This window comes from Mya arenaria, chromosome 2 (genome assembly GCF_026914265.1).
Source record: "Mya arenaria isolate MELC-2E11 chromosome 2, ASM2691426v1".
NCBI lineage: Eukaryota > Metazoa > Mollusca > Bivalvia > Myida > Myidae > Mya > Mya arenaria.
The window spans coordinates 48,320,004-48,346,305 of record NC_069123.1 but is presented as its reverse complement, the minus strand read 5'-3'; the positions used below and the strand labels follow the sequence as shown (position 1 = coordinate 48,346,305).

The 26,302-nt window shown below is 39.7% G+C and overlaps 1 long non-coding RNA gene across 2 annotated transcripts; it reads left to right on the top strand.

Annotated features, from left to right (window-relative positions):
• The first annotated feature begins 92 nt into the window (after window positions 1-92).
• On the top strand, window positions 93-21,551 carry LOC128220596 (uncharacterized). 2 transcript variants are annotated; one of them, XR_008258821.1, is made up of 9 exons: window positions 93-290; window positions 7,688-7,905; window positions 8,468-8,723; window positions 8,951-9,055; window positions 10,281-10,520; window positions 13,467-13,546; window positions 16,225-16,288; window positions 19,811-19,951; window positions 20,646-21,551. It is a non-coding gene; the product is annotated as an uncharacterized LOC128220596 (long non-coding RNA). The 2 variants fall into 2 exon arrangements; XR_008258820.1 differs by having other exon boundaries at window positions 8,951-9,083.
• Window positions 21,552-26,302: the final 4,751 nt, after the last annotated feature.

Here is a 26,302-nt window from a genome sequence, read left to right as displayed (position 1 = left end):
CCGGCTAGTCACATGACAATCTCACGTGATGATGGTAGGTATATTTATATGGTTAATGCTAAACGACATCCAGTATCTGGAGGAGGCGGAGTCAAGGGCAGTTGTTTGTGTGACGTGTGCAAACGTCACAAAATCAAAATGGCTACCAAATCGACTAATGAAAATAATGTTTTTATGGCGTATGGACTATGGTCTACCGATTAAATATGCCAACGAACTAAATTTCGATTAGAAATAATCGAAAACGTCTTCCTTTGTCAATGCCAAAGATAGTAGATTTGAATAACCAGGTATTAAATTACATTGTAATATAAATTCGAGGTATTATGTAAACAGTAAAGCATGTCGTCGAGCGCATATTTAATTTATTATTAATATTAATTATCATCTAAATTCATCGGTTTGACAATTCATGGCAAACTAATATTAACTTATTATCTCTGTAATAGTGTATAGAAATATTGTTGAAGGTCACTATATGTAGAGCTCCGGTCTAGATCGCACAGTTCTAGTGTGTTCCTATTATGCGTTTGCTAGGACAACAAGTGGTTGAAATAAACAAAAGCCAGCAAGCCCTGCAGTTGTTAATTAACATAAGCCATCAAGCCCTGCACTTGTAAAATGTCATCCAGGCTTGCGCAAATTCTTGATTCTATATTGCCTCGTATACATGTCCCTATTATGTGTCTGGTAGCCGGAGGTCACTATGTATTCACCCTGACCTAGTATGTCCCTATAATGTGTCAACTAGGGCGACAACCAGTATCCAGAAGTCACTTTGTAGTCAACTTTGACAAAGTATCTCCCTATTATGTGTCTCCTTAGGCGACAACCAGTATCCGACAACCAGTATCCGGAGGTCACTATGTATCCAGCTCTGTCCTAGTTTGTCTCTATAATGTGTTGACTGGGGCGACAACCGTTATCTGGAGTTCACTATGTATTCATCTCTGAGCTAGTATGTCCCTATTTTGTGTCTACTTGGGCGACAACCAATATCCGGAGGTCACTATTTATCCAGCTCTGACCTAGTATGTCCCTATAATGTGTCTACTAGGGCGACAACCAGTATCCGGAGGTCACAATGTATTCCTCTCTGACCTAGTATGTCCCTTAAATGTGTCTACTAGGGCGACAATCAGTATCCGGAGGTTACTATGTATCCAGCTCTGTCCTAGTTTGTCCCTATAATGTGTCTACTAGGGCGACAACCAGTATCCGGAGGTCACTATATATTCATCTCTTACCTAGTATGTCCCCATAATGTGTCTACTAGGGCGACAACCGGTATCCGGTGGTCACTATGTAATCATCCCTGTCCTAGTATGTCCCTATAATGTGTTTACTAGGACGACAACCAGTATCCGTAGTCACTATGTGTCCGGCTTTCACCTAGTATGTCCCTATAATGTGTCTACTAGGGCGACAACCAGTATCCGGAGTCACTATATATTCATCTCTTACCTAGTATGTCCCTATAATGTGTCTACTAGGGCGACAACCAGTATCCGGAGTCACTATATATTCATCTCTTACCTAGTATGTCCCTTTAATGTGCCTTCTAGGGCGACAACCAGTATCCGGTGGTCACTATTTATCCAGCTCTGACCTAGTATGTCCCTAAAATATGTCTACAAGGGCGACAACCAGTATCCGGAGGTCACTATGAATCCGGCTCTGACCTAGTATGTCCCTATAATGTGTCTACTCGGGCGACAACCAGTATCCGGAGGTCACTATGTATCCAGCTCTGACCTAGTATGTCCCTATAATGAGTCTACTAGGGCGACAACCAGTATCCGGAGGTCACTATCTATCCAGCTCTGACCTAGTATATCACTATAATTGACCTAGTTTGTCCCTATTATTTGTCTGCTAGGGTGACAACCAGTATCCGGAGGTCACTATATATTCATCTCTTACCTAGTATGCCCCTATAATGTGTCTACTAGGGCGACAACCAGTATCCGGAGGTCACTATGAATCCGGCTCTGACCTAGTTTGTCCCTATAATGTGTCTACTAGGGCGACAACCAGTATCCGGAGGTCACTATGTATCCAGCTCTGACCTAGTATGTCCCTATAATGTGTCTACTAGGGTGACAACCAGTATCAGGAGGTCACTATCTATCTGGCTCTGACCTAGTTTGTCCCTATAATGTGTCTACTAGGGCGACAACCGGTATCCAGAGGTCACTAAGTATTCAGCTCTGACCTAGTATATGTCTATTAGGGCGACAACCAGTATCCGGAGGTCACTATGTATACGGCGCTGTCCTAGTATTTCCCTATAATATGTCTACTAGGGCGACAACCAGTATCCGGAGGTCACTATGTATTCATCTCTTACCTAGTATGTCCCTATAATGTGTCTATTAGGGCGACAACCAGTATCCGGAGGTCACTATGTATTCAGCTCTTACCTACTATGTCCCTATAATATGTCTACTAGGGCGACAACCAGTATCCGGAGGTCACTATGTATTCATCTCTTACCTAGTATGTCCCTATTATGTGTCTACTCGGGCGACAACCAGTATCCGGAGGTCACTATGTATCCAGCTCTGACCTAGTATGTTCCTATAATGTGTCTACTAGGGCGACAACCAGTATCCGGAGGTCACTATCTATCCGGCTCTGACCTAGTATATCACTATAATTGACCTAGTTTGTCCCTATTATGTGTCTGCTAGGGTGACAACCAGTATCCGGAGGTCACTATATATTCATTTCTTACCTAGTATGCCCCTATAATGTGTCTACTAGGGCGACAACCAGTATCCGGAGGTCACTATGAATCCGGCTCTGACCTAGTTTGTCCCTATAATGTGTCTACTAGGGCGACAACCAGTATCCGGAGGTCACTATGTATCCAGCTCTGACCTAGTATGTCCCTATAATGTGTCTACTAGGGCGACAACCAGTATCCGGAGGTCACTATCTATCCGGCTCTGACCTAGTTTGTCCCTATAATGTGTCGACTAGGGCGACAACCGGTATCCAGAGGTCACTAAGTATTCAGCTCTGACCTAGTATATGTCTACTAGGGCGACAACCAGTATCCGGAGGTCACTCTGTATCCGGCTCTGTCATAGTATTTCCCTATAATATTTCTACTAGGGCGACAACCAGTATCCGGAGGTCACTATGTATTCATCTCTTACCTAGTATGTCCCTATAATGTGTCTATTAGGGCGACAACCAGTATCCGGAGGTCACTATGTATTCATCTCTTACCTAGTATGTCCCTATAATATGTCTACTAGGGCGACAACCAGTATCCGGAGGTCACTATGTATTCATCTCTTACCTAGTATGTCCCTATAATATGTCTACTAGGGCGACAACCAGTATCCGGAGATCACTATGTATTCATTTCTGACCTAGTTTGTCCCTATTATGTGTTTACTAGGACAACAACCAGTATCCGGAGGTCACTATTTATCCAGCTCTGACCTAGTATGTCACCAAAATATATCTACTAGGGCGACAACCAGTATCCGGAGGTCACTATGTATTCATCTCTGACCTAGTATGTGTCTACTAGGGCGACAACCAATATCTGGAGGTCACTATGTATTCATCTCTGACCTATAATGAGTCTACTAGGGCGACAACCAGTATCCGGAGGTCACTATGTATTCATCTCTTACCTAGTATGTCCCTATAATATGTCTACTAGGGCGACAACCAGTATCCGGAGGTCACTATGTATCCAGCTCTGACCTAGTATGTCCCTATAATGAGTCTACTAGGGCGACAACCAGTATCCGGAGGTCACTATGTATCCAGCTCTGACCTAGTATGTCCCTATAATGAGTCTACTAGGGCGACAACCAGTATCCGGAGGTCACTATCTATCCGGCTCTGACCTAGTTTGTCCCTATAATGTGTCTACTAGGGCAACAACCGGTATCCAGAGGTCACTAAGTATTCAGCTCTGACCTAGTATATATCTACTAGGGCGACAACCAGTATCCGGAGATCACTATGTATCCGGCTCTGTCCTAGTATTTCCCTATAATATGTCTACTAGGGCGACAACCAGTATCCGGAGGTCACTATGTATTCATCTCTTACCTAGTATGTTCCTTTAATGTGTCTACTAGGGCGACAACCAATATCCGGAGGTCACTATGTATCCAGCTCTGACCTAGTATGTCCCTATAATGTGTCTACTAGGGCGACAACCAGTATCCGGAGGTCACTATGTATTCATCTCTTACCTAGTATGTCCCTATAATGTGTCTATTAGGGCGACAACCAGTATCCGGAGGTCACTATGTATTCATCTCTTACCTAGTATGTCCCTATAATATGTCTACTAGGGCGACAACCAGTATCCGGAGGTCACTATGTATTCATCTCTTACCTAGTATGTCCCTATAATATGTCTACTAGGGCGACAACCAGTATCCGGAGATCACTATGTATTCATTTCTGACCTAGTTTGTCCCTATAATGTGTTTACTAGGACAACAACCAGTATCCGGAGGTCACTATTTATCCAGCTCTGACCTAGTATGTCACCAAAATATATCTACTAGGGCGACAACCAGTATCCGGAGGTCACTATGTATTCATCTCTGACCTAGTATGTGTCTACTAGGGCGACAACCAATATCTGGAGGTCACTATGTATTCATCTCTGACCTATAATGAGTCTACTAGGGCGACAACCAGTATCCGGAGGTCACTATGTATTCATCTCTTACCTAGTATGTCCCTATAATATGTCTACTAGGGCGACAACCAGTATCCGGAGGTCACTATGTATCCAGCTCTGACCTAGTATGTCCCTATAATGTGTCTACTAGGGCGACAACCAGTATCCGGAGGTCACTATGTATCCAGCTCTGACCTAGTATGTCCCTATAATGAGTCTACTAGGGCGACAACCAGTATCCGGAGGTCACTATCTATCCGGCTCTGACCTAGTTTGTCCCTATAATGTGTCTACTAGGGCAACAACCGGTATCCAGAGGTCACTAAGTATTCAGCTCTGACCTAGTATATATCTACTAGGGCGACAACCAGTATCCGGAGGTCACTATGTATCCGGCTCTGTCCTAGTATTTCCCTATAATATGTCTACTAGGGCGACAACCAGTATCCGGAGGTCACTATGTATTCATCTCTTACCTAGTATGTTCCTTTAATGTGTCTACTAGGGCGACAACCAATATCCGGAGGTCACTATGTATCCAGCTCTGACCTAGTATGTCCCTATAATGTGTCTACTAGGGCGACAACCGGTATCCGGAGGTCACCATGTATTCATCTCTTACCTAGTATGTCCCTATAATGTGTCTACTAGGGCGACAACCAGTATCCGGAGGTCACTATGTATCCAGCTCTGACCTAGTATGTCCCTATAATGTGTCTACTAGAGTGACAACCAGTATCCGGAAGTCACTATCTATCCGGCTCTGACCTATTTTGTCCCTATAATGTGTCTACTAGGGCGACAACCGGTATCCGGAGGTCACCATATATTCATCTCTTTCCTAGTATGCCCCTATAATGTGTCTACTAGGGCGACAACCAGTATCCGGAGGTCACTATGTATTCATCTCTTACCTAGTATGTCCCTATAATGAGTCTACTAGGACGACAACCAGTATCCAGATGTATTCATCTCTTACCTAGTATGTCCCTATAATGTGTCTACTAGGGCGACAACCAGTATCCGGAGATCACTATGTATTCATTTCTGACCTAGTATGTCCCTATAATGTGTTTACTAGGACGACAACCAGTATTCGGAGGTCACTATTTATCCAGCTCTGACCTAGAATGTCACTAAAATATGTCTACTAGGGCGACAACCAGTATCCGGAGGTCACTATGTATTCATCTCTGACCTAGTATGTGTCTACTAGGGCGACAACCAGTATCCGGAGGTCACTATGTATTCATCTCTGACCTAGTATGTGTCTACTAGGGCGACAACCAGTATCCGGAGGTCACTATGTATTCATCTCTTACCTAGTACGTCACTTAAATATGTCTACTAGGGCGACAACCAGTATCCGGAGGTCACTATGTATATATCTCTGACCTATAATGAGTCTACTAGGGCGACAACCAGTATCCGGAGGTCACTATGTATTCATCTCTGACCTAGTATGTGTCTACTAGGGCGACAACCAGTATCCGGAGGTCACTATGTATTCATCCCTGACCTAGTATGTCCCTATAATGTGTCTACTAAGGCGACAACCAGTATCCGGAGGTCACTATTTATCCAGCTCTGTCCTAGTATGTCCCTATTATGTGTCTACTAGGGCGACAACCAGTATCCGGAGGTCACTATTTATCCAGCTCTGTCCTAGTTTGTCCCATAATGTGTCTACTAGGGCGACAACCAGTATCCGGAGGTCACTATGTATCCAGCTCTGTCCTAGTTTGTCCCTATAATGTGTCTACCAGGGCGACAACCAGTATCCGGAGGTCACTATGTATCCAGCTCTGTCCTAGTTTGTCCCTATAATGTGTCTACTAGGGCGACAACCAGTATCCGGAGGTCACTATGTATCCAGCTCTGTCCTAGTTTGTCCCTATAATGTGTCTACTAGGGGGACAACCGGTATCCGGAGGTCACTATGTATCCAGCTCTGTCCTAGTTTGTCCCTATAATGTGTCTACTAGGGCGACAACCAGTATCCGGAGGTCACTATGTATCCATCTCTTACCTAGTATGTCCCTATAATGTGTCTACTAGGGCGACAATCGTTATCCGGAGGTCACTATGTATCCATCTCTTACCTAGTACTTGTGTATGTCCCTATAATATGTCTAGTAGGGCGACAACCGGTATCCGGAGGTCACTATGTATCCATCTCTTACCTAGTATGTCCCTATAATATGTCTACTAGGGCGACAACCGGTATCCGGAGGTCACTATGTATCCATCTCTTACCTAGTATGTCCCTATAATATGTCTACTAGGGCGACAACCGGTATCCGGAGGTCACTATGTATCCATCTCTTACCTAGTATGTCCCTATAATGTGTCTACTAGGGAGACAACCGGTATCCGGAGGTCACTATGTATCCATCTCTTACCTAGTATGTCCCTATAATGTGTCTACTAGGGCGACAACCAGTAACCGGAGGTCACTATGTATCCAGCTCTGACCTAGTATGTCCCTATAATGTGTCTACTAGGGCGACAACCAGTATCCGGAGTCACTATATATTCATCTCTTACCTAGTATGTCCCTTTAATGTGTCTACTAGGGGGACAACCAGTATCCGGAGGTCACTATGTAGTCATCTCTGACTTAGTATGTGTCTACTAGGGCGACAACCAGTATCCGGAGGTCACTATGTATTCAGCTCTGTCCTAGTTTGTCCCTATAATGTGTCTACTAGGGTGACAATTATTATGTGTTTCATTTGGCGACAACCAGTATCCGGAGGTCACTCTTCCTCTCTGGCCTAGTATGTCCCTAATGTGTTGACTAGGGTGACAACCAGTATCCGGAGGTCACTATGTATTCCTCTCTGGCCTAGTATGTCCCTGATGTGTTGACTAGGGTGACAACCAGTCACTTTATGTTTGGTTAGTGCTCACTAAGCCGGACAAGTAGGTTTCATTGTACTTTGATTTTCTCCACAACACAAGACCACACTCTAGTTAAAGTTAAATGTTAACAAGCTTTTGCTATTACTCATTTTGCAGTTGGACACATTTGTTTGAAGTTGTGGATATTGAGACTCTGGAGCAACTCTCGTTGTGTCATGATGGTAGGGGACACAGGGCTGGCTTCTTTGTGGAGATGGTTGTTGTCACAGAAAGGAGCGAGGACAAGTCACACATAAGGCACGTGTTCCAGTGCGGCCCCTGGCTGGACTCGCACAACGATAACTGCCACATGGAGACGATGCTGAGAATGATTGGTAAGTACTTGGCTGAGAATGATTAGTACATACTTGGCTCAGAATGTACTTGGCTGTGAATTATTTATAGACCTCTCCTCAGAATGATTGGTACACACTTTGTTGAGAATCATTGGTATGTACTTGGCTTAAACTATTTGGTACATACATTGTTTAGAATGATCAGTACTTACTAGACTCAAAATGTTATTTATAAAGACTATGCGCTGTTCTTGTGTAAGAAACGTTGTTTAATTTTGTAGTGTACTGTTCTTCGAAAATTTTGTGATGCTTTGATGGAATTAAAAAATAATGTTTTAGTGAATAAAAGTAATAACGTTCAGATGTCATTAACACAAAAAACAACCATCAACAAAGGAAAAGAAAAAATCCAGTTCACACTTAATAAACTTTTATTTCAAAAACCATTTCAACTGAAAGTTACCAAAAACAAAACAAAACTGAAAGTTTGAGGTAGATCACCACCTTTTGATTAAAAGTAAATCAGGCACCCCCAGCATGATTGTGAAAGAAGAATTTATTCACTAGCCATTCAACAGTTGTTTTATTAATCCTAAATTAGGTTGCTCATGTACAGTGACTGTGAAGACTAGCGAGGGTAAAAGGACGGCCACCACAGGGAAGGTTCAAATCACCATGTATGGCACCAGTGGCCACACTGCAGCCCTCCTCCTCTCATCTTTAGAACCTGGGACTCTGGCATTCACTTCCGGGGCCAAGTCTGAGTTCCATATCAGCACCGGGCAGGTTTGCTGAGTAACCAAGATCCGACTAGAATGTGACAACTCTGGCTCTAACCTGACTGGAGGCTTGATTATGTATGATATTGCTGATTTTATTGTGCATTCCTTTTGATTAACTTAAACCACTAGAAGCTAAGTATAATGATCATTATGAGAATCGTGATTTGTACTAACATACATCGCCCTAAAATCCTATAATGGGCCATAGTTCTATATCTGTTCTGTTAATAATACATGACATCTGAGATTGTTATTTAGCCTATATACTAATTCTCTGTCTTGCACTTTGTCTTTGTACTTAGGTGTGAATGTATGATGAGGATAGCAGTGATAAGCTTATGTACTTCGTCGACCACTGGCTTGCCCTTGACAAAGTTGATGGTTCAATCTGTAGAGGACTACCAGCAGTACGTAAAGGCACCCCTAGCCTGCCAGGTCTATATAAATATTCCTTGTACTTAAAGCTGCACTCTCACAGATATACCGTTTTTACAACTTTTTTATTTTATTGTCTTGGAAAGAGCAAATCTTTGCATAAATATCTGCATACCAATGATAAAAGAATGTTGAAGATCAAATCAGACTTTAATATTTCTGTTTCATGGCTTAAAGCGTTACTAACGGTTTAAGAAAAATGCACAAAACATCAATTTTTGAACTTAATATGAAAATCTGCGATCTATTTTTTTGTCAGGAGTCTTGTATAACTGGTTTCCATGTATTTTCGCAAAAAAGTGGCTCATTCCAAGACAAAAAATAAAAAAGTTGTCAAAATGTTCAATCTGTGAGAGTGCAGCTTTAAACTTCCCACATAATGTTGGGTATTAAGTACTGGTATTAATGTTAATTGCTTTGTATCAAGAAAGAATTCATTTGATTTTTTGGAGTTAGCTTGTGTCCTCTACTGCGTTTATACAGTATAAATGCTCAAACAAATCTTAAGTGTTAGTAAACAGGCATTTGTTGACAAGCCTGTTTGCGGTGAGTGAGACATAGTTATCACAATGGGGGTTCCGTGTATTTGCGTGCATGCATGTGTGTCCGTAGGTAAATGCAGACTGAATTTGTCCCAGCTGTTTCTTGACTGTGCATTATAGGATTTTCTAAAAACTTGCCATGAAGGTCCACCATGGTGAGGTGGTGTGTTTCGCGCACAAGAAGCAGGTCTGTATGTCAAAGGTCAAGGTCATGATTAGAGGTCAAAGGTTGAAATGATCCTTGTCTGGGCTGTATCTTGACCATGCATTATAGGATTTTCAAACAACTTGCCATGAAGGTACACCATGATGAGGTGGTGTGTTACACAAAAGACCAAGGTCTGTTCATTAAAGATTAAAGTCACACTTACAACTTAAATGTCAAAATGAGTACTGTTGATGGGACTGGTTTAGACTAATCCATGTCAGGGCTGTAACTTTACCATGCATTATTGGATTTTCAAAAAAACATGCTGAGGCGTAGTGCCACAGCTCACATATATTTTTCAACTCCATGTTATTCTGTAATGCAATTGCATTGAAGAGAAATATCTGTGTCAAAGTCTCTTTCACATGTCGCCATTTGGCGTATAGTTGTTATCAGCCTGTGATGGGATCATAATTTTGATTCTGAAATTTAAACCATGATTTTCAGTGTTACGCTATGTGGTTGCTGTGACAACAGGAAGTTGGATGCTGGAGTGGACAGTGCAAATTTTTATCCTCAATCTGATTGGTGTAGATGGAGATATTGGCTTGAGGGAGGGTACCTCACTAGAGCCATTTCTAAAAGTTGATTCCCTTGGCAGCCTGGACAAACTGACATATTCATTGTTGAAGCCGTTTCTGTTGGGAAAAAAATGAAAATGAAGTGACCTTCGGCAGTCTTGATCAGGTAACTACAAATGTATAGTTTAATATTCCTTTTTGAAAATAAAGTAATTAATGTGAGAAAGTGCTATGTACATCACTTTATTGGTGGATTCCTTGAGCTAGGTTGGTCTGATAAGATTTAAGCAGTATTCAAGATGACAAACATGAAGTGTTTATCCTGTCCAAGTTTAGCTCGACTATTCGAAGAATAAGGAGGACTTTACTACTCACGTCGGCGTCTGGTTAAAGTATAAGGGCAAGTTGGGATTTTCACTTAAAACTTCAATACCCATCATTCAATTCATTTAATACTTTACAAAATTGTTCAAGGCCATCACATAATGAGGTTAGATAACTCCATATTATCATTTATACATATTATGGCCCCTGATTGACTATGGAACTTAGGTTAAAGTTTTAGGGCAGGTTGGGATATTTATTAATAACTTCTTTATCCTTCATTCAATTGACTTAATTATCCCCCGCCTATGAAATAGGGAGGGGGATATTGAAATGGCGTTGTCCGTCCATCCTTCCGTCCGTCAGTCCGTCTTTCCTTTCGTCCGTCCTTCCTTCCGTCCGTCACCTGCGTTTTCTCAGTAACTAGCCGGTATAATTTCATGAAACTTAAAATAAATATGAACCACTATACTGGAATGATGCCCGTCCAAAAAAAAATTTGATTGGTCAATTGTCCTTGGAGTTATTGCCCTTGATTTTTTGAAAAATGCACATTCACAGCCATTTCTCAGTCACTAGCTGGCAGAATTTCATGAAACTTAATATAAATATGAATTACTATACTGGGATGATGCCTGTTCATTTTTTTTTGGATTGGTCAATTGTACTTGGAGTTATTGCCCTTGATTTTTTGAAAAATGCACATTCACAGCCATTTCTCAGTCACTAGCTGGCAGAATTTCGTGAAACTTAATATAAATATGAATTACTATACTGGGATGATGCCTGTTCATTTTTTTTTGGATTGGTCAATTGTACTTGGAGTTATTGCCCTTGATTTTTTGAAAAACTCATTTACAGCCATTTCGCAGTAACTAGTTGGTAGAAATTCTTGAATCTTGAAATAAATATGAACCAACATACTGTGATGATGCCTGTTTATTTATATTTTGGATTGTGTTATTTCTATATGAGTTATTTGCCCTTGATTTATTAAAAGATCCATGTTGCAGCCTTTTCTATGCAACTAGCTGGTAGAATTTCATGACACTTCGAATAAATAAGAACCAACATACTGTGATGATGCCTGTCTATTTTTCTTTTGGATTGGTCAATTTTCCTTAGAGTTATTGCCCTTGATTTATTAAAAAAAATCATTGTTTGCAGCCGTTTCTCAGTAAAACCAATGTGCTTATCTTATTCTTTTTGAGATTTTTTTTTTTTTTTTAACCTTCAAGCACAAACAAGCCATCAAGCACAAACAAGCCATCATTGGCGGGGGGATATCTTTTCACTGAAAATGCTTGTTAATACTTCAACAGTTGTTTGGGACTATTACACAATAAGGTTACATAACTCCATATTATCTTTAATACAAGTTATGGCCCCTTAAGGAACTTAGGTTAAAGTTTTAGGGCAGGTTCAAGTAGGGCAAGTTGGGATTTTCATAAAAAAAACTTCTATACCCTTCATTCACTTGACTAAATACGTCACAGAATTATTGATGACCATATTACAACAAGGTTACCTAACTACATTTTAACCTTGATTACAAATTATGGCCCTTGGTTGATTTTTTTTTTTATTTCTGTTGCACATTTTCATATTCTTAACCAGGTTTTGACAAAGGGAACACTATTTATTAATGTAGTGTGGGTGTCCCAAGACAAAACCACTCAACTTCGGAGTTCGAATATTTATTTATACGTAGTCGAACGAAACCTAAAACATATAATAAAACATATAAAAGTATATGCTAACATAATCATATTATTAATAACACCAAATACAAAGACAATGGACAGTGATCGGTAAATATATCAAGGGAGACTTCGCGGTTAAATACATAAAACATTCTAAGAACTATGAGCAATAAACTTACCAGGCACGTCTAAATAATAATTAAATATGAATGAATATTTGAGCTCAATGATAAGAGCGAATATTAAATAAATAGTAACAACTGTTACAATTGAAATCTTGACTTGCGTCGATGATGATTCAGAACGGAATGATATATGTGTATATATAAATAAGGGCGTGTGCAATGAAGCGGGAAAAAGGGGAAAAGGCATTATGAACCAATCAATCACTCTATAAATTTAGACAAACTCGCATAACCAGTATTCACGCTCTGACGCACTCGGACATAGACGGACATAGACGGACAGTAACGCACAGAGGACAATAACTACGTAGCACAACACTAAACACGACGATACACAAACAATACAAAACGATATACGATATAGAACCATACCAAACACACAAACTAATAAAATACTGAAATATGCACCATGCTACATTAAAATGACTTGTGTCATTGTTCGGGCAGGCTAGTGGGAGGGCAGCGTCAAAGTCACCTTATGTATCGAATAATTTTAGCTAGGTTTGGCATCTAGTCACCAAACTTGGTATATAGGAAGAGTTTATGGAGACCTTTCATGGGATTGAGTTTGAGGCTTCTAGGATCAAGGTCAAGGTCAAAGTTACTATTTATAGAAAAATGTTTAGTATTAAATAACTTAGGTAAGGGTCGACATTTTGCGACCAAACTTAGTTTATATATATATATATATATATGAAGATTTTTCCAGAGACCTTTTAAGAGATTATGTTTTGGGCCCCAAGAGTTATGGTCAAATGCAAATTGTTTGGTGTACATTAATCCTATGGGTGAGAACACATCTAAATGTGCCAAGTACAAAAATACTTTTATTATGATATACCATCAATTTCTTGTGTCAGAGTTTAGACCCGTATGCTTTTGACCTTTGATACTTTTAAGATCAAGAGAGCATCATGGAGAAACACCAGAGAAAGGGAATTCAAGACAAAAAACACCAAAGGATGTGCTTTCAAAGAAAGGTAAAAAAAGATAAGCCTTTATTGATGAATTATATTAATTTTCACATAAAAATATCCGGATTGTGCAAGAACTCCAAACATATTCTGGAAGTTAACGAAGATGGCTCTATAGAGATAATGAAATTATATTTTTATGAGGCCAATTCTTTGGATGCTGTTAACACAAATTGTAAGTAAAATGTTCAATTTGTGTTTTGTAAACAAGTGTATTATTACTTCTGGAAGGTTCTTTAATCTTAAGTTTGTGGAAATGGGTTCAGAATCTTATTGTCAAATCAAAAAAGGAATATTTTACTAATACACTCGAGGAGAACAAAAATGACTCAACCTCTTTATGGAAAACTGTTAAAAATCTTGGTTTGCCTTCCAAGAAGGGTTCATCTTCAACTGGTTCAAATATTTGTTTAAATATCGATGATAATGTGTGTTTTGAAAAGAAACTTATTGCTGAATCATTCAACAAATTTTATACAACAGTTGCATGTAAACTTGTTGAAAAGTTGCCAGAAAGTGTGCATAAATTTAGTAAGAATTTTGTTAATACTTATTATGCAAATAAGGGTGCTTTTGCAAACAGTTTTTCTTTTTCCATTGTTTCTGAAAGTAAAGTTCTTAAATACTTAACTTCATTAGGTGTCAAAAAAGCTACTGGTTTAGATGGTATACCTTCTCGTTTTATCAGAGATGGATCCCCAGTTATTGCTGGTCCATTAGCTCATATCATAAACTTATCCCTTATCCAAGGTCAAGTCCCTGATGATCTTAAATCTGCAAGAGTTGTTCCCCTCTATAAAAAGAACGACAAATTGTCTGTTGGTAATTATCGGCCTGTGTCCATTTTAAATGTTGTATCTAAACTCCTTGAAAAGGTGGTTTATGACCAGGTTGAAGCTTATTTTAAGGATAAAGATCTGTTATATAAATTACAATCAGGTTTCAGGAGTGGTTTCTCTACTGATACTTGTCTAGTTCACCTTACAGACTTTATCAGGTATGAAAACGATAAAGGTAATATTGTTGGTATGGTGCTGCTGGATTTGCAGAAAGCGTTTGACACAGTCGACCATTCCATTCTTTTAATGAAACTACAAGTATCAGGTCTTAGTATTGACGTCCTAAATTGGTTCAAATCATATTTATCAGATAGACTGCAGCTTGTAGATGTCTCTGGTACTTATTCTTCCAATTCCAAAATAACATGTGGGGTTCCTCAGGGCTCAATCCTTGGACCCCTTCTCTTTTTAATTTATGTAAATGATATGTCAGCTGTGGTCAAAAATAAATTGCTTTTATATGCTGATGATTCTGGTATCCTGGTATCTGGTAAAAGTTTATCTGTTGTTAAAAAGGCGCTGACAGATGATATGGATTTGGTCAGCCAATGGTTAGTGGACAATAAGTTGTCACTGCACTTGGGTAAAACCGAGTCAATTTTATTTGGGTCCAAGCAAAAGCTTAGGTCACAATCTAACCTGCATATAACCTGTTCTGGTACATCCATTGAATCAACTTCATCTATCAAGTATCTTGGGATTACTATAGACCAAAATCTGTCATTTTGCTCCATGGCCGAGTCTGTTCTTAAGAAGGCCAACTCTCGGTTAAAATTTCTTTACCGCAAGAAAGAGTTTCTTACTCAGCATACCAAGAAACTTCTGGTTATGTCTCTAATTCAGTGTCACTATGACTACGCATGCTCTGTTTGGTATAATAGCTTGACACAGTCTTTAAAAAATAAGTTACAAACTTGTCAAAATAAAATAATGAGATTTGTACTTGACTTAGATTCCAGAGCCCATATTGACCCATCCCACTTTAAGTCCCTTAGCTGGTTACCGGTCCACAGAAGAGTTGAACAGATAATGTTGTGTCATGTTTTTAAGATAAAAAATGGCCTGTCTCCGGATTACATGGGTGAACACTTTATTTTGCAAGATTCCGTACATAATTATAGTACAAGACTTAGTCAAAAGGGTGGGTATTGTCTACCTAAAGTCAAAAGTCATGGTTCTAAGTCCTTTGCTTTCTCTGGAATTAAACTATGGAATGATTTACCTGTAGAGTTAACGGAGATCAACAGGTTACAAAGTTTTAAGGTTGCCATCAAAAGGCATCTTATGAACAGTATTTAAAATTGTTTTTACCTATTTCGGCTCAGGATTTTAAATTGTTTGCTAATATCTTTTTACAATTTTAGAAATGTGTTTTAAATCCTAGCTGCAAACAGGAGTGTCACTAATTCAAGATTTGACTGTGATATACATTTTTATGACTCAATAGTACTTTTACACATGATTATATTTAGGTCCGCCTCTCTGTGTCATGCCGCCAATACAAAGGACCACAATGGAAATAAGGGCTTGCCCTTTTTTGTGTTATCCTTGGTGTTGGTGTGTATGTCATAGTTTTCTCGTATGTGATATAGTATTTAATAATGCTCATTATTTTATCCTATGTTATGTTGTTAACTATGTATATGCTTCCTATGCCGAAATAAATCTAATCTAATCTAATCTATGGTCTTGATTCAGGCACAAAATGTAAGGTGCCATGGCAATAAAAAATATTTTTTATAAAAAATGATAAAAATATTTGGATGATAAACAGTGAATAACATGGTTTGCCTCAAACTGTATTTGTTTTTGGTTGGTTCATGCAATTTAATATCTACCTTGCAGGTTGCAAAACATGAAAGAAAAGAATGAAACCCTAGTGCAGTTCTTGATGTCTAAGGAAGTCAAGGTAATGTAATTTTTTAGCTCACCTGTCACATAGTGACAAGGTGAGCTTTTGTGATCACAATTTGTCCGGCGTCCGTCCGGCGTCCGTCCGTCGTCCGTCTGTAAACTTTTACTTTAAACGACATCTCCTCATAAACCGCTTAGCCAATTTCATCCAAACTTCACAGGAATGTTCCTTGGGTGGTCCCCTTTGAAAATTGTTCAAAGAATTGAATTCCATGCAGAACTCTGATTGCCATGGCAATGGAAAGGAAAAACTTTAAAAATCTTCTTCTCCCAAACCACAAGGCTTAGGCCGTTGATATATGGTAGGTAGGATCACCAAATGGTCCTCTACCAAGATTGTTCAAATTATGGCCCTTGGGTCAAAATTGGCCCCGCCCCGGGGGGTCATGGGTTTTCTCTATATGTTTATAGTGAAAACTTAAAAAATCTTCTCCTCTGAACTTACTTGGCCTAGAGCTTAGATATTTGTCATGATTCATCGTCTAGTGAACCTCTACAAAGTTTGTTCAAATTATGGCCCTGTGGTCAAAATTGGCCCCGCCCCGTGGGGTCATGGGTTTTCTCTATATGTTTGTAGTGAAAACTTCAAAAATCATCTCCTTTGAACTTACTTGGACTAGAGCTTAGATATTTGGCATGATTCATTGTCTAGTGGACCTCTACCAAGATTGTTCAAATTATGGCCTTGGGGTCAAAATTGGCCCCGCCCCGGGGGGTCATGGGTATACTTGATATGTTTATAGTTAAAACTTCAAAAATCTTCTCCTCTTAACTTACTTGGACTAGAGCTTAGATATTTGGCATGATTCATCGTCTAGAGGACCTCTACAAAGATTGTTCAAGTTATGGCCTTGGGGTCAAAATTGGCCCCCCCCGGGGGGTTAGGGTATACTTGATATGTTTATAATTAAAACTTCAAAAATCTTTTCCTCTTAACTTACTTGGACTAGAGCTTAGGTATTTGGCATGATTCATCGTCTAGTGGACCTCTACAAAGATTGTTCAAATTATGGCCCTGTGGTCAAAATTGGCCCAGCCCCTGGGCATTCATGGGTTTTCTCTATATGTTTATATTTAAAAAAATCAAAAATCTCCTCTGAACTTACGTTGCTTAGAGCTTAGATATTTGGCTTGATTCATCGTCTAGTGGACCTCTACAAAGATTGTTCAAATTATGGCCTTGGGGTCAAAATTGGCCCCGCCCAGGGGGGTTAGGGTATTCTCTATATGTTTATAGTTAAAACTTCAAAAATCTTCTCCTCTGAACTTACTTGGACTAGAGCTTAGATATTTGGCATGATTCATCGTCTAGTGGACCTCTACAAAGATTGTTCAAATTATGGCCTTGGGGTCAAAATTGGCCCCACCCCCTTCGGGGGTCATGGGTTTTCTCTATATGTTTATAGTGAAAACTTCAAAAATCATCTCCTCTGAACTTACGTGGCTTAGAGCTTAGATATTTGGCATGATTCATCGTCTAGTGGACCTCTACAAAGTTTGTTCAAATTATGGCCCTGGGGTCAAAATTGGCCACACCCCGGGGCTGATGGGTTTTCTCTATATGTGTTATAGTGAAAACTTAAAAAATCTTCTCCGAACTCACAAAGACAAGTAACGTCTTAATTTAAACTGGATAACATATTTAGTACACATACCAATTTTCAATATGGGCCACATACAACAATTAATAACAAATATATAGATACACAAGTAAAATCAAGTAGTGACAAGAGCTTAGATATTTGGCATGATATATCATATAGTTGACTTGTACCAATATTGTTCAATCTTTGGCCCTGGGGTCAAAAAATGGCCCCACCCGGGCGGTCATGGGTTTCCTTATATATGTATATGATGAAAACTTATAAAATCTTCTTCTCCGAAACCAAAAGGGGAAGGCCTTAGATATTTGGTATGAAGCATTGTTTATCGGACCACTATTAAGATTGTTCAAACTTTAGCCCTGGGGTCAAAATTGGCCACGCCCCGTGTTCATAGGCTTAGGTTTTCAATATTTTTATATAGTCTTATATAATAAAACTTTAAAAATCCTCTTCTCCAAAATATAAGACCTAGAGCTTTCATATTTGGTATATAGTGTTACCTAGTGGACCTACACCAAAGGTATTCAAATTATTGTCCCGGGGTTAAATTGGCCTTGCTCAGGGGTCATTTGTTTTTACATTGTCTTGTCACTTAAACATCTTTTCCTCTGAAAGTAAAGGTCAGAATGACTCCATACTTGATATGTAGCATCCTTACATGGTCCTCTCTCAACTTTGTTCAAATGGTTTTGTTTGGCCCCTTTTAGGGGTCACCAGAGCAAAAAATAGAAAAACCTTTAAACAACTTGATCTTATTAACTGCTTGATGGATCTTCAAGTCTGAAGCATCCTAGCATGGGCCTCTGTCAGGTCTTTTCAAATAATTTTGTTTGGCCCCTTTTAAGGGCCACCAGAGCTAAAATTAGTAAAAAAAACTTAACATTTTCTTCGCATGAACCCCTTGATAGATCTTCAGCAAATTTGGTTTGAAGTGTCCTTGCATGGACCTCTCATAAATTTGTTCACATAATTTTGTTTGGCCTGGTTGCCATGGCAACCTAAAGGAAAATGTCAACAATTGGTTATAATCATCTTCTTCTCCTAAACCGCTTTGACAATTTTGATGAAACTTCATAGGAATGATCCTTGGTTGGTGCTTTTTCAAAATTGTTCAAAGAAATTAATTCCATGTAGAACTCTGGTTGCCATGGCAACCTGAAGGAAAATATAGGCTGTCGTGTCCGCGCTGTGACTTACTCTTATATGGACAGATTTTAAAATGACTTGCCATATGTTTTCGACATACCAAGACAACGTGTCGTGTGCAAGACCCATGTCCCTACCTCTAAGGTGAAAGATACACTAAGTGTTTATTCACAATGGAATGCTGAATATGAGGACATAAAGAGTGTTGGCTGTCATTTAGTATGATTGGGGTTTTTTCTATGCTCAGAGGCAATTTAATATAACTTGCAATATGTATTTGACACATAAAGGCAAGATCAACTTTTTATGTACTTGTTCATAGATCAATGTCACATTGGGGGGCATTTGTCACATACTTTGACAGCTCTTGTTCAATATTCTTTGAGAAACAAGCTATATTAATAACAAAGGTTAAACTCTTTCAATCAGGTGAGCGATTTAGGGCCATCATGGCCCTCTTGTTTATAGTTTTACATTTCAACTCAAGCAGATGAATGTTGAACCAAGATCGTTTGATTTTACTGTACATACCATATTTATACATACATGTTTATTATACACTCTGCCCATTTGGCTGTTTATTGAATAATAATAATAAGTCCAATGTAACACCTGATACATGTGTACAGAATCTATATTATACTCCTGCTTAACATAGTGAATTATTTGAATCAAGTACATATCACATTGACTTTCCCGGTTGCGAAATATTTAATATCATAATAGCCTTAGAGAAACAGCAATGAAACTTTGCACTTATTTTATAGGAAAAAGGCCAGACAACAGTGCAGGGCACACAATGCTTCCAAAAATAGTATATGACACTTGTGATCTTCACTGGGCTGTCACAGAGAGCCAAGAGAGCCATACAACATAGTGGATTTGGTCCTATTGATGATGATGAACAGGTACATTTGTTGACTTGGCTTACTGAATTTGATAACATTTATGTGTAGATTTGGCTTTTGTTATCCTTTGTGTAAGAGTTTTTAGTTCTAAAATTATTAGGATAAATGCTATCTGATCCTTCTAAGGCAAATATATGTGTCTTATTAGTATCCTATTTTTAGCTCGACTATTCGAAGAATAAGGAGAGCTATCCTAGTCACCCAAGCGTCGGCGTAACCACTTATGTTAAAGTTTGCGTACCACCTCAAATATTTTCAAAGTCCATTGACATATGGCTTTGAAACTTTGTTCACCATCATGCCCCCAACCTGTACACATGAGGGGGTAACCCCATCAAGCATTTTGACAAAATTATGCCCCTTTTTCTACTTAGAATTTATGTTAAAGTTTGCGTACCACCTCAAATATTTTCCAATTCAATTTATGTAAATATCTCGGCACATCATGTATTGCATTGAAATCTAATCTAACAGTGGAAATAACTGTTTTGGTCTGTGTATTCCTTGGTCTTTAAAAATAGTGTGATACTAAGAAAGTTTTATTTGGTTAATTTTTTTCTATAAGATTTTGTAGGAAATGAAAATGCAAAAGTTATAAAGTAAAGATATGATTGTTATTGAATATTATTAATTATAACTGTTATGTTCTGAAAGTCTAAATTCTTATGTAATCTACATATTTTATGTCCAACAGGTGTGAGGTGCACTAAGGAGGAGATTGAGGTCATCATTCATAAGGAGTTTCAGAGCTATCGAAAGGACATACCAAAGTGAATCCATTTCATGATTAATGTCGTAATTTCCCTTTTTAACGGAGAGTGAAACTCAAGGAGGATTTAAACCAGTTAATAGCGCCAAACCTCATGCTTGCCGGGCACCAAAAATATTAAAGGAATGATCTTTTGTGCATTATTAGCAGTGAAATCATTTTACATTTATCGATGCTAAGGAAATCAGTTTCTTACATATCAAAAATGTATTTATTTTGTCTTTGCTCATTGACATATATTACCTATTTTTCGGCATGAAATTTGATTTTTTCTTAAATCGTCCATTTGTTGTTGCATGGTTTATATGATAATAAACACCATGCATAATTGTTTACCATATGAATTAAATTAATTGAAGTTAAAGGCAAACAAGAAGGCAAACAAGGAAACAGGTACTTTTACTGTTTACCATAACAATGTGTGTGTGTGTGTGTGTGTGTCTGTGTGCTTCGTCTACCTTTTATTCCTTTGTATGTTATCTGCCTCCTTTTATCTGTGTGTGAGTGGGTGTGTATATAAGCACATGTGCGTGCGTGATCTCCCTCTAAATCAGTGTGTGTACATGCTTGTTCTACCGCTATATTTCTCTTCGTGTTTCTTTGTCTGTGCTTATGCATGCTTCTTCTACCTCTCTAACTGGAGGTGTATGTTCTATTCCTCTGTTGCCCTTAGTGTGTCTGTTATATCTATTTCTATTCGTTCATCTTTTTTTCTCCCTCTATCTTCCTCAGTCTCGTGTTGCCATTCACAGACTTATCATATATGTTATAACTTGATACCTGATTGTATAAATATTATGTATAAAACCAATAAAATGATATAACGTTGTACTATTTGCAATTGTATTTCATCACTTGGCCATTTGCATAAGATTTAAGGTTCATGATTGCTTCTTGGTTGTCACCAAAAAGAGCAATATAAGGGAACATTTAGCCTCCCTACTTGGAGTTAAGGTGTACACCATTTCACCACATTAAAAACGTATAAGTACGGACCCATGAACAGCATCATTTTAAACAAAAATGATAAGGCCCTTTTAAGGGGTATGAAGTGATGGTAATACTACAGTTGCTGATGGACAGACGGACAAAATGTTAATAGAATAATGCCATACATTTATTGACACCACACTCAATTACCACATTGTAAGAACAAATGTCCTCGGTAAACCTCTTAACTATCGAGTCAAAGATGAGCCTATCTAGACCTGCCTACTGCTTGTCGCCTTATTGAAAGCATAATAGAGACATTCTAGTCTTTGTATATGTAATGACCTCAGTCTTCTGGCTCTCTCCTGAGAAGAAATTAATGCGGACGATCTAGTCTCGAACTGAACAAATAATAACATCTGTCTACTGTGTCCCCCTAATAGGCATAGGTACATTAAAGGGAAATACTAGACGTGAGCTGATCATAAAGTGACATCCACCTGCAGGTTGAAGCCATAGGAGGCATACTTTTATAATGACATACCAGACCTCAGCTGAACATATTGTGACATCCGCCAATTGGTTGTCGCCTTGCACAATACATTAAAGAGACATTCCAGGCTTAAACTGTAAATATAATGTCGCATGGGAAGACTCTAATACGGAAGCTATAGTCTTTAACTAATTTCACAATGACCTCCGCCTACTGGTTTTTGTCCTAATAGGCTCATAATATGGACATACGAGACTTTAGCTAAACAATGACCTCCACCTTCTGGTTGTCTTCCTAACAGGCTCATTATATGGGCATACGAGACCTCAGCTGAACAATGACCTCCGCCTTCTGGTTGTCTTTCTAATAGGCTCATTATATAGACATACGAGACCTCAGCTGAACACTGACCTCCGCCTACTGGTTGTCGTCCTAATGGGCTCATAATATGGACATACGAGACCTCAGCTGAACAATGACCTCCCCTTACTGGTTGTCTTCCTAATAGGCTCATAATATGGACATTAGAGCCCTCAGCTGAACAATGACCTCCGCCTACTGGTTGTCATCCCAATAGGCTCATTATATGGACATACGAGACCTAAGCTGAACAATGACCGCCTACTGGTTGTCGTCCTAATAGGCACATAATATGGACATACGAGACCTCAGCTGAACAATGACCTCCGCCTACTGGTTGTCGCCCTAATAGGCACATAATAAGGACATACGAGACCTCGGCTGAACAATGACCTCCGCCTTCTGGTTGTCGTCCCAATAGGCTCATAATAAGGACATACGAGACCTCAGCTGAACAATGACCTCCGCCTATTGGTTGTCGCCCTAATAGGCACATAATAAGGACATACGAGACCTCAGCTGAACAATGACCTCCGCCTACTGGTTGTCGCCCTAATAGGCACATAATAAGGACATACGAGACCTCAGCTGAACAATGACCTCCGCCTACTGGTTGTCGCCCTAATAGGCTCATAATATGGACATATGAGACCTCGGCTGAACAATGACCTCCGCCTACTGGTTGTCGCCCTAATAGGCACATAATAAGGACATACGAGACCTCGACTGAACAATGACCTCCGCCTACTGGTTGTCGCCCTAATAGGCACATAATAAGGACATACGAGACCTCGGCTGAACAATGACCTCCGCCTACTGGTTGTCGCCCTAATAGGCTCATAATAAGGACATACGAGACCTCGGCTGAACAGTGACCTCCGCCTACTGGTTGTCGTCCCAATAGGCTCATAATATGGACATACGAGACCTCGGCTGAACAGTGACCTCCGCCTACTGGTTGTCGTCCCAATAGGCACATAATATGGACATACGAGACCTCGGCTGAACAATGACCTCCGCCTACTGGTTGTCGCCCTAATAGGCTCATAATATGGACATACGAGACCTCAGCTGAACAATGACCTCCGCCTACTGGTTGTCGCCCTAATAGGCTCATAATATGGACATACGAGACCTCAGCTGAACAGTGACCTCCGCCTACTGGTTGTCGCCCTAATAGGCACATAATAAGGACATATGAGACCTCGGCTGAACAATGACCTCCGCCTACTGGTTGTCGCCTTAATAGGCTCATAATATGGACATACGAGACCTCGGCTGAACAATGACCTCCGCCTACTGGTTGTCGCCCTAATAGGCTCATAATATGGACATACGAGACCTCAGCTGAACAGTGACCTCCGCCTACTGGTTGTCGCCCTAATAGGCACATAATAAGGACATACGAGACCTCGGCTGAACAATGACCTCCGCCTTCTGGTTGTCGTCCTAATAGGCACATAATATGGACATACGAGACCTCAGCTGAACAATGACCGCCTGCTGGTTGTCTTCCTAATAGGCTCATAATATGGACATACGAGACCTCAGCTGAACAATGTCATCCGCCTACTGGTTGTCGTCTTAATAGGCTCGTAATATGGACATACGATACCTCAGCTGAACAATGACCTCCGCTTACTGGTTATCTTCCTAATATGCTCATAATATGGACATACGAGACCTCAGCTGAACAATGTCATCCGCCTACTGGTTGTCGTCTTAATAGGCTCATAATATGGACATACGAGACCTCAGCTGAACAGTGACCTCCGCCTACTGGTTGTCGCCCTAATAGGCTCATAATAAGGACATACGAGACCTCAGCTGAACAATGACCTCCGCCTACTGGTTGTCGCCCTAATAGGCACATAATAAGGACATACGAGACCTCAGCTGAACAATGACCTCCGCCTATTGGTTGTCGCCCTAATAGGCACATAATAAGGACATACGAGACCTCGGCTGAACAATGACCTCCGCCTTCTGGTTGTCGCCCTAATAGGCTCATAATAAGGACATACGAGACCTCAGCTGAACAATGACCTCCGCCTTCTGGTTGTCGCCCTAATAGGCTCATAAGGACATACGAGACCTCAGCTGAACAGTGACCTCCGCCTACTGGTTGTCGCCCTAATAGGCTCATAATAAGGACATACGAGACCTCAGCTGAACAATGACCTCCGCCTATTGGTTGCCACCCCAATAGACACATAATAATGACATACTATCCCTCGGCCGAACAAAAAGTGATCTTCGCCTTCTGGTTGTCGCCTTATACAATATATTAAATGGATATTATAGTCTAAAACTGTATATCTAACGGCCTCCGTTTACTAGTTATCGCCTTAAACAATACATAGTGTGGACATTCTGGACTTCAACTGTATATTTAATGACCTCCGTAAAACGGTTGTCGCCAAAATAGGCACATACTAGACATCGGCTGAACATATAGTTACTGTCTACTGGCTGTCGCCTTCTACAATGCATTAAAGGGGCATTCTAGTCTTGAACTGTATATTTATTGTCCTCCGTCTACTGGTCGTCAAATTGGAAGATCCTTATACGAACTTTCTTGTCTTGAGCTGAACACATAATAACCTCCGTCTACTGGTTGTCGCCATAAAAGACACAGGGACATACTAGAATTCAGCTGAACATAATGTTACCTCCGTTTACTGGTTGTTGCCTTGAAAGACCCTAATACGGACGTTATATAGTCTTGAACTGAACACATAATGACATCCGACTTCTGGTTATCGCCTTGGCGGACCCTTATACGGACGTTCTAGTCTTGAACGGAACTTATAATGACCTCCGTTTACTGGTTATCGCCTTAGATATATAAATAGTGACCTCCGCCTACTGGTTGTTGCCTTATAAAATACATCATACGGACGTTATAGTCTTGAACTGAACACACACATAATGTACTCAGTCTACTGGTTGTCTTCATTTTACGGACCTACATTTTAGGGATATTATAGTCTTGAATTGTATATTAAATGACCTCCGCCTACTGGTTGTCACCTAAGGAGACACAAACATGGGGGACAAAGCCTGAGCTGAACATATAGTGACCTCCGCACACTGATTGTCGCTTTAAGATACTTTTTGAGGGACATTTAAGGCCTGCGCTGAACATAGTTATAGTGACCTCAGTCTAATGGTTATCGACTTAAGAGAAAACACTTGGACATATTAGGCCTGAGCTGAATATAAAAAACCTCGACCTGCTGATTGTTACCTTAGGAGACACTATAGGTTTGAGCTGAGCCTATATTGACCTTCTTCTACCGGTTGTTGTAACTTGTAATGGTTGTCCTTCTATACGACACTATAGGGGATACGATGACGAATATTGTTTTTCTACAGTATTGACAAAAAATCACGGTGACATTTTGTTATTTTACATAGAATGCATTTTTTTAAATAAAGATGTTACGGGTTGCGAAATACAACGTAAATGGACTTTCTACGTTTAGCTATACGTCTATATGGTTATATTCTAATAAGGCCTATATGTACGCACAAGGGGCCGTATCTAAATTGGTACAGTACCTAAATATGGAACACCCGTTATAAAAGTGTTTTTCCGATCGAGATCAGTTTATTTACAATTTCAATCAATAAAGAACATGATTAATAACACTTTCTAACATCAGGCCAAGAACAGTAACTATGGCAAAAGTTGAGTAGACATTTGCTACGTAGTTTTATAGTTGAGAATAACCTAACCACAATACAGTACGGCATCGCTTTTTCACAATAAAATTTTAATATTCATAGCTCCGCC